The sequence below is a fragment of the Myotis nattereri genome, assembly GCF_964212035.1.
Source record: "Myotis nattereri genome assembly, chromosome: 12".
NCBI lineage: Eukaryota > Metazoa > Chordata > Mammalia > Chiroptera > Vespertilionidae > Myotis > Myotis nattereri.
Genome location: NC_138087.1, coordinates 67,389,248 through 67,397,909, shown reverse-complemented (window position 1 = coordinate 67,397,909; position 8,662 = coordinate 67,389,248).

Sequence of the window (8,662 nt, the reverse complement as noted above, 5' to 3'; positions counted from 1 at the left end):
AAAGGTGCTATTGGGCTGGGGAGAGCTGGGCCTCCGGGAGTGGGAGGGAGCAAGTGGGGGAACGCATCCTGGCTTTGGCTGACCTCTCGTGGCCGGGTCCCAGCTTTCCGCACACTGTATGAAGTCCTGGGCAGGTTGGGAACCTCTGCCCATGGCCGTTCCTCCTCTGAGATGGGGCCAGCTATTGCCTATCTTGTGGGGTGGTTGTGAGGAATAGTGAGCCCGTGCCATGAACTGCTAAGCGCCGTGCCAGGCGTGAAGCGAGTGCTTAAAAACGGCTGCCATTTCTATGCTTATTCTTCAAGATGTAGCCCCATTGTTTTGGGGTTCTTGGAGCCTTTGGGTGAAATTTGGATTTTTTTACTATTGTGCATTCTATCTAAAGTCTTCCTTAGAAGCCCAAGACCTTCTATCTGATCGTGACTCTTTGGTTTTTGTTGTTGTTTGATGTCCTGTTTTCTGTAAAGAAAAAGGGATCTGTGCCTTTAAGACCCTGGTTGGGCCAAGCGGGACACTGTTCCTTTAAAAGCACATTACGGAGAGTTGGAACTTAGCCTTTGTTTAACTAGCCATGATTAGTCCCAGCGGACAGGGCTGGAGTGGCATGTCCAGGACCCGAGCTGGGTTGGACTGGCTGGGCCCGGTGGGGAACGGCGGGCGGCTGGCTGGCTGGCCCGGCCCCCTGGTGTCCTGGGCCTGGCGGGCTCGGTGGCCACGCTGAGAGATGGTGAGCGGCCTGAACAGAGGTTGGAATGAGGGAGGCCGGGAAGGAGGAAGGAGGGAAGCTGCTGGCCCTGGGGCCACCAGCCAGCCTCCTGGGCCCAGGGCCACCTCTGTGAGATGGGTGGGCGCCACCTGTTAGAGAGGGACTGCCCAGGTGCCAGCCTGGGGGGTGGCGGTGGGGGGCTCAGGAATTCCCCGGGGATGGTGTGTCCGTCCCTCTGCAGACATGGACAGCCCCGCCAAAGAGCAAGAAACAGAAAGTGCCGCGGCTGCTTTAGTCTTTAACAGAGGAAATCGGTGTGTTGTTTCTTTCTGTGAGCAAGGCCCGGTGGCCCGTGTGGCGGCCCCGTTGAGAACCGGGAAGCGCCTGGAGCCGATGAGAAGTTTTCTGAGCTGAGGAACTTGGCCTTTGCCCTGAGTGGCCCGACCCTGGCCAGGCTGGGTGGGGCTGTGCAGGGTTTGGGGGCCATGTCATCTCCTTCCCAGCCCCCCAGTGGGTCTCTCCTTTCCCCTCCTCCCTGCCGGTGCCTGTCCCCTGGTCCGTCGGCCTGCGGGGTGGGGTGGTGGAAGACCAGGCAGGCTGTGTCTGGGCCTGGAGTGTGTTTTGCTCCAGCGTAAATATTTGAAACAGTTGTCAGGAAGGAGCCGGGTCCCTGTGATGCAGCCTCTTTGCTGGGGCAGTCCTCATCTCTGAAGCCAGAAACTGTTACAAACTTTCCTGCGGATGGGTCATGAGGAATAACTGAGCTGCCTCGTTTGTCACAAGTATCCGTTGGTCCTTAGCCGCTTTCACTGCCACTGCTGGGGCTGGCAGTGGGTCAGATTCCTACCAGCTTGATGTCCTCCTCACCTTTTTCCCGACGGGGGAAACGACTTGCCCAGGGTCGCACAGGAGGTGAGCGTTCTGGTGACCAGAGTTCCTGTACGTTACCGGAAAGTTGGTTCGGTTGATCCCACGGTTTCTGTCGGCTGGTGAAAGCCTGAGGCAGTGTCAGGCAGTTCAGACAGGGTGGAGTTGGAGCCCGGAGGCCAGGCCTCCAGCCCTGGTCCGGAACTTGACCGAGGGCGAGTTGCAGGACCCATTTGAGCCACCACTTCTTTGTGTAGGCGGAGGTGGGGGCCTCAGGGCAAACCCTGGAGGGTCTTGTCATTTCTGCTGGGACAGCGTGGAGGTGGTGGTCTTGGGGCCAGGCCTGGAGGTGGACAGCCCCGAGTGACCGGAGCCAGATGGGGCTGAGCAGGGCTGCTGTGGCTGGGCTGGGAGGTGCCTGGGAAGCTGCATTTAAAGTGTGTGGCGTGATGGGTTGGAGTCCATGGGCCAGGTGGCAAATGACAGAGCCAGCTTAGCCCAGAGTCAGCCCCTGTGGGTGGGAAGCAGAGGTGGGCTCTCGGAGTCTCATGCACTATCTGGGCCTTGGCAATCCCCAAGGTCTCGGGGCCTCTTTTTCTTAACTGTAGTTGGGCGGCCGGGCTACTTGAGGGTCAGCGATGTGGGATGTGTTCAGTGTGGAGCTGGTGCCTGCCTGTGCACTTCCCAGGTGTGTGGGCAAGTGGGGGTGTGTGTTGGGTGAGGCAGGTACTAGAGAGCCGCAGAGGGCTTAGCCACAACCCAGTTTTCTTTGACATCATTTCTCTGAGTGTCTGCCTTTGCTGGTGGCCTGGGAGCTGTGGCCTGCTGGCACCACCTTCTCCTGTCCTGTCGAATGTGACAGTGGGAAACAGAGCTCTGAGGTCCCCCCTGGGGGTCCCAAGGCCCCCCGGCTCAGTGCCGGCGACTGAAGGTGCTCAGTAACTATACTGGGGTGCTGGACTCGCTAGCCCGGGAGGAGGGGGCATCAGCATAATGAACCTCAGAGCAAATCCTGGCAGGAGGTAAGGGAGGTCCCATTTGTTAGATACAGAAGTTGAGGAGCAGGAGAGGCCCTGTGGGGGTCTACGCTCCCTCGAGCCAGCACCCCTCCCCCTCCCTGCCTTTGCCTCTTGTCTCCCTGCTGCCACGAAGCCCCTCTGTCCCTAATGGTGGCTGGGATGGACACAGCTGGGCTGCAGGTGAGCACTGGGGCTGGAGCGGAGGGTGCCGGCGTTTATTCTGAGCTATGTCTCTCTTCTTCAAGGGGACTTGAGGCTCCTACTTGAAATGTCAGTCTCCTCCAGCTGCTCTGGGAGGCCGTGGGTCGGTGCCTCGGCTGAGGGTCTCGGGGTCAGTCGGCAGAGGCTTTTGGACAGCCCACATGCAGGGAGGGCCAGGAGGGCTCTGCCTGCTGGGCAGAGTGAGAGGCGTCTTGGAAATGTCAGTGGGCCCAGGGAAAAGCCCGGAGCAACCAGAGAGGCGACACAGGGCCGAATGCCCAAGAGAGGCAGGGCCAGGCTGCACACAGGCTCCCTCTGTGGCTCCGAAGGTACTGTTTCCCCATTCTACAGAGGGGATAGCTGAGGCGTGCAGGCTAACAGAGTCACAGAGCATTATGTGTATGTGTTTGTTTCTGAGGAAGGAGGCCTTATCACATTCGACCAGTCATCAGCCAGTGTGGTGCCAGGAGCTGGGCTGTGTTGACAAGGGCCTGGTCCTTGGTTGACAGAAAGCCTGGTGCCCAGGGATGGGGGAAGGACTCTCCCAAGGTCATACTGTCACTAGCATGAATGGCCCACACAGCACCAGGAGACCACATGGCATGATGCCCGGGCATTGGGTGGAGGAGATGAGGAGGGAGATGCTGCTCCTGCCCCGCCCTCACATTCCATGGGGGTACAGTCTGAACCTGGGAGGGCTTCCTGGAGGTGGAGAAATGGGAGGGAGTTGATAAGCCAGAGGGGACGTGGCGTCTTTAAGGAGCGGAAGTCCTTGGTTTTCAGCTCGTTCGTTTATTTATTTCATCATCCATTCCTACTTGGGTCATGAGTCCCCCGAGCCCGAGGCAGCTGTTGGAGGTGTTTCTGGTTTCTGGTGGGGGTGCGGGAACCAGTCCCACAGTGGGTGGTGTGATCTGTGGGGACTGAGGGGTGTGTTTACATGAGAGGTGTGTTTACATGCGTGAGTAGGAGACTGAGCTGGCAGGGAGGGAACGCCTTGGCCAGGCCTTGAACCATTCTCGAGAGCCTGCTGTGCACGTGGAGGAGCTGGACGGGCAGCTGGCCGCGTGCAGTGGGCTGCTCTGGGGTTGACAGTGTCCAGGCTGTGGCAGATGAGGCTGGGGTATGTCTTGGACGCTGTGCTCCTGGGTCCAGGAGGGGGAGGGGCTCTTTACTCTGGATGACTAGGGGTGGCTTACGGTTTGGGGGTGTCACCCTCTCTAATCTGAGTGGCTGGGCCAGGCTTGGTAATTTCTTTTTTTTTTTAATATATATTTTTATTGATTTCAGAGTGGAAGGGAGAGGGAGAGAGATAGAAACATCAGTGATGAAAGAGAATCATTGATCGGCTGCCTCCTGCACGCCCCCTTCTGGGGATCGAGCCCGCAGCCCAGGCATATGCCCTTGACCAGAATTGAACCTGCGACCCTTCAGTCCGCAGGCCTACGCTCTATCCACTGAGCCACACCGGCCGGGGCCAGGCTTGGTAATTTCTCCTGGGGACCAAGAAGGGGATAGAGAGCTGTCCCTACTCAGAAGAGGAGGGGCGCGAGGCCCTCAGCTAACTTTCAATTTGCCCAGATCCCATCCTATCCAATGAGTGCTCCTCAGATTCTCTTCTCTTAAAATTCAGGGCACTTCGCAGTTCCACTGAGGTTTATGAATGTTTAAAAACTGCTGTGAGGTCCCCAAAGTAATTTGACAAGTCTGGCAGCTATTGATTAAAAACCCAAAATTATTCAGGTTGCAGGAGAACGTGAGGGATTAGATGGAAAGTTTTTTTGTTTCTTCTTTCTCTGAGTGCCCTTTGCCACCTCCCTCCCATCCCCCCCCCCCAAAAAAAAAAGAAAAGAAAAGAAAGAAGGGGTGGGGAGGTAAATGTGTCCTGGGATGGTTTTGAAAACTCCATTAGGCTGTTGAATTATACTGGCAAGGATGGGGATGGGGACGGGGGATGGGGGATGCGGGATGGGGGATGGGGGCCTCTCCCCACGTCCCTGGTCTCTCCTCAAGCCTTGTGGCCCAGGTCACCAGCAGGCAGCAATGAGGTATCACTCTGTGGGTACTAGGGTGGCGGTGGCGGTGGCGGTGGGAGGAAGATATATGGCAGTTAGTAAAGGGTCTTATGTTTATACGGAGTTGGCATTAGGAGGTGGGGTTGTGGTGCTTTGTGAAGTAGCTCAGGTGAGGAAATAGCAGCCTAGAGAGAGGAGGAAACCTGTCAGGGCATTGCAGCATCTGTGGATCCAAGGGAGAAAGGGATGCGCCCGAGGTCACCGGCAGATTCAGGGCGTACGAGGACAGGAGCCTGCTGGGGCACTGGCTGACTGGATGCCGGCCCCCAAGCCTGCCCCCGTGTGACGTAGGTTCCAGGACAGTCCCACAGAGGGTGATCTGGCCGTTAGGGTCCCAGCTTCCACTTGTGGATCCTGTGACCCAACCAAGCCACTCCTCTCTCTAAGCCTGGCGTCCTGAAGCTTCCATCATCGAATCCTTTAAGTGATCTGGGGGTGTGGGGAGGGTTGCCCCATGAACCAGGGCTCATCAACCTGTTTGAGTTCCTGCTCTCCCTTACGCTGGGGCGACGCGGCCTTTTGTTGAAGAAGGCTGTGCATCGATGTGTTACACAGGTGAACACATAGTAGGTGCTTAGTAAGTGGCTGCTCAGTGCAGGCTGCTGTAGCCACAGCACGTGATGCATTGCCAGTACTCCTGTCTGGTTGCCAGGATGTGGAGCCTCCTTTGCCAGCTCAGCCCTGTGGTGACAGGGGGAGCACAGGCTCCCAGGCAGTAGACCAGGCCTCTCGTAGCCCAGGGCTGGTGTGGGTATGGGGACAGGGTCATGCTGGCTCTAGTGACTGCTAGGACCTGCCCCCTCGCCTTGGACTCAGGGAACCCTGGGCCAAGAGAGTCCGTGCCTCCAGGCCAGGCCCTGTCATCCCAGGGAGCCTTCCCAGGCCGGACGGGTAACCTCCCTGCCTTTTAAGGACAGGCTCTGTCTCCCCAGGGCCCCGGGTGCCGCAGGGCGGCTGCATTCTTCTCCCTTCCCCTGGGACTCCAGTTGGGCCAGGAGTTGAGCGCTGGCCGCTGAGCAGCCGGTTCCCAGGCCTGGAGGGCGAGGCTGGGCCTGGGGGGAGTTGGCTCTGCTGGGCATTCTGGGTGGGGCACTGTCCTGCCACTAGATTCACTGCATTCCCAGGAGGTCGGCGCCCTTTCTGTGCCTGTGTGCCAGGACCCGTGGGCAGATTCTCAGCACGGCCTCCTGGACCTGCCCGGCTGTGACAGGCAGAGGCATGGTTGGCACGCTGTGACCTGACTCCACAGTCCGCAGGTCCTGCCAGCCCTTAAGTGGGCACCTCCTCTCTGGAGACCAGCTTTATCCAGGATTCTGCCCCTTCCAGGCCTGGCTATGGCAGTGGCAGTGGCAAGGGCCCACACAGGAAATTAAGGGCTTTTTTTTTTTTGAGACATCCCTGCATTTGGGTAGAAGGAGTTTGTCCCATTTTGTAGATGGGGAAAATGGAGGCATGGAGAAGGTAAGGGATTTGAGTGGTCAGAGGAAGGAAACAATGGCCTGGGGATTCCCTATCTTGTCACCCCAAATGTCAGGAGCATCATCTGCCGTCAACCTCGATAACAGCAGGTACATCTTTCCTTGTTCACAGCCGTTCCCTGCTCCTGCCACTGGAACTGTCACAAGTGACTGATGGAGTCACCGGCATTTACCCCTGCTCTCCCTAGCATCTCCCCCACATTCTCACCTGATCCTTACAGCAGCCCCCTGAGGAAGAGATTCATTCTCCCCACTTACGGATGGGGAAACTGAGGCCTGGAGAGTTGAATGATTTAAAAATCTCAAGGTTGCATGTTTTGTAAGGAATGGAGACTAGATTACAGCTGGGCACCCTTGACACTAGGCCCTCCTGCCTATTCCCATCGACAGGTGTATGTGTGTGTGTGGGGGGGGGCAGGGGGGCGTGCGTGCTCACTCCTGGGCTCCTTTCACTGCCTGCCTGCATGTTCTTACTGCCCGCCTGTTACCCTAACAGCCCCCTAGGAGTGTAGGCATCTCCTCCACAGCATGTCTGAAAGGGTCTCCCAGTTCCTACCTGCACACCATCAGAGACTGGGTGCTGACTCTCCTAGAACCAGCCTGGCCCGTGTGGGGCCAGCTGTGACTGAGCTGTAATTGACCTCTCCTGGTCCCAGCCCTACTCCCTGTGGGCATACAGGACAGCTCCCTCTGCCTGCTCTGAGGCTCTTACTTTCCAGGCTATACAACCCCACTTTCAGCTCATTCCACCCATAGCTGGCAAAGTCCTCACCATGTCAGGAACTTGATAATTGCAGGTTTTGTTTTGGGGTCTCCTCCCTCCTTGAAATAATGGGGAATTTGCTAAACTTCTGTGCCACTAACATTTTAAGAGAAAAAAGGGCGGGGTTGAAAAACAGCTCGTGGGTTGCTGGAAGGCTATCAGATAAGGCTGTGGCCCAGGAGCTGGGACAAGGTCTCCTTGTTCCTGCTCCCTGGCCGCACAATGAGCTGCTGTTGGGACCTGGCTGTATCTCCAGCAGCAGCTCTGCCTCTGCCCCTACCCATGGTGTGCCCACGTTTCCTGGGCTCCTGGGAGGGGTGCCCTGCCCCAGCCAGTCTCTTTAGCTCTTTCTCCCAGACCTGGAAGGAGTGGGTTCCAGTGAGCAGGTCAGCTGGCTGTGGGCCTTTCTCTGCCCATCACCTGTGGGGAGATGAGAAGACGAACCTTGTGTTGATGGAGTTAGTCTTGGACTCTGCTGAATGCAGTTCACATCACACGCGGCCTTTGCCACCTGCCACCGTGCAGTCATGGGCGAGCCACCTGGCCTTCCTGTGTGGAACCTCGATCCTGATGGGTTGTTAGGAGAATTAATTAGGTGAGGAGACAGGTGGGACGTGGTGTGGAGTGGGGCTCAGCCACATGGCCTGAGTGTGAGCGCTTGTCCGCTGGAGGGACTAGGGACAGCGTGGTGGTGGTGGCTTTTGGCCTGGGCTTTGAAAATGGAGAAAGGTTTTTGTGAGGCGGAGAAGGTTGGGGGAGGTAGTACGGGTTCGGGAGAAACATGGTCATGGATCCCAGAGCAGAGGAAGTTAGGGACCAGCTAGGAGGAGCATCTTTCCAGGGTGGGTTGTGAGAGCAAGTGCAGAGGGGACATTCCAGGGCGGGTTCAACACCAGATGGAAGTGTGGTGACTTGATTATCTATAGGCCTTGAGGGGACTGTAGGTAGATGGGAGTGATGCCAGTTGGGTAGAGGGGTCTGGCCAGAGGGTGCTGCTGTGGCCTAGAAACGCTGGGGAGATGAGGAGGATCAGGGCTGCCCAGCTGCAGCCAGGATGCCTGAACGAGAGTTCACCCAGGAACCTCCCCCTGAGGCCGGGGCCAGCTGGGGCATGTTTGTGGGACAGGATGTTGGGGAAGGAAAAGTGGGTATTGCAGCTCCAGGCCCCAGGCTCTGGCCACTTTGAGGTCATGTCTGGGCCTGCTGGGCTCCTGGCCTGTCAAACCAGGGCCCTTCGGTCTCCTGGGCAGGCGCAGTCCACTGAACTGTGCCTCCCTCCTCTCTCTGCAGCCCACCAGCCCCTCTGTTTGCACCTCATGGGTCCCTACTCCACCTGCCCTGGTTCCCAGCGTCTTTACCCAGCAGGGTTTCTGTGCTGGGCCAGAAAGCAGCCCGATCCCGATCTGCAGGCTGGGTTTCCAGCCCTGCATGGCAGGCCCAGGGCCTGTGGGTCCCTGCCGTTCCTGGCCTGGTGACTTCCCCAAGCATCTGAGGCAGGTCTTCTCTTGCACTGGCCATGAAGCCCCATGAGGAAGAGCAGCCCTGTGTGGAAT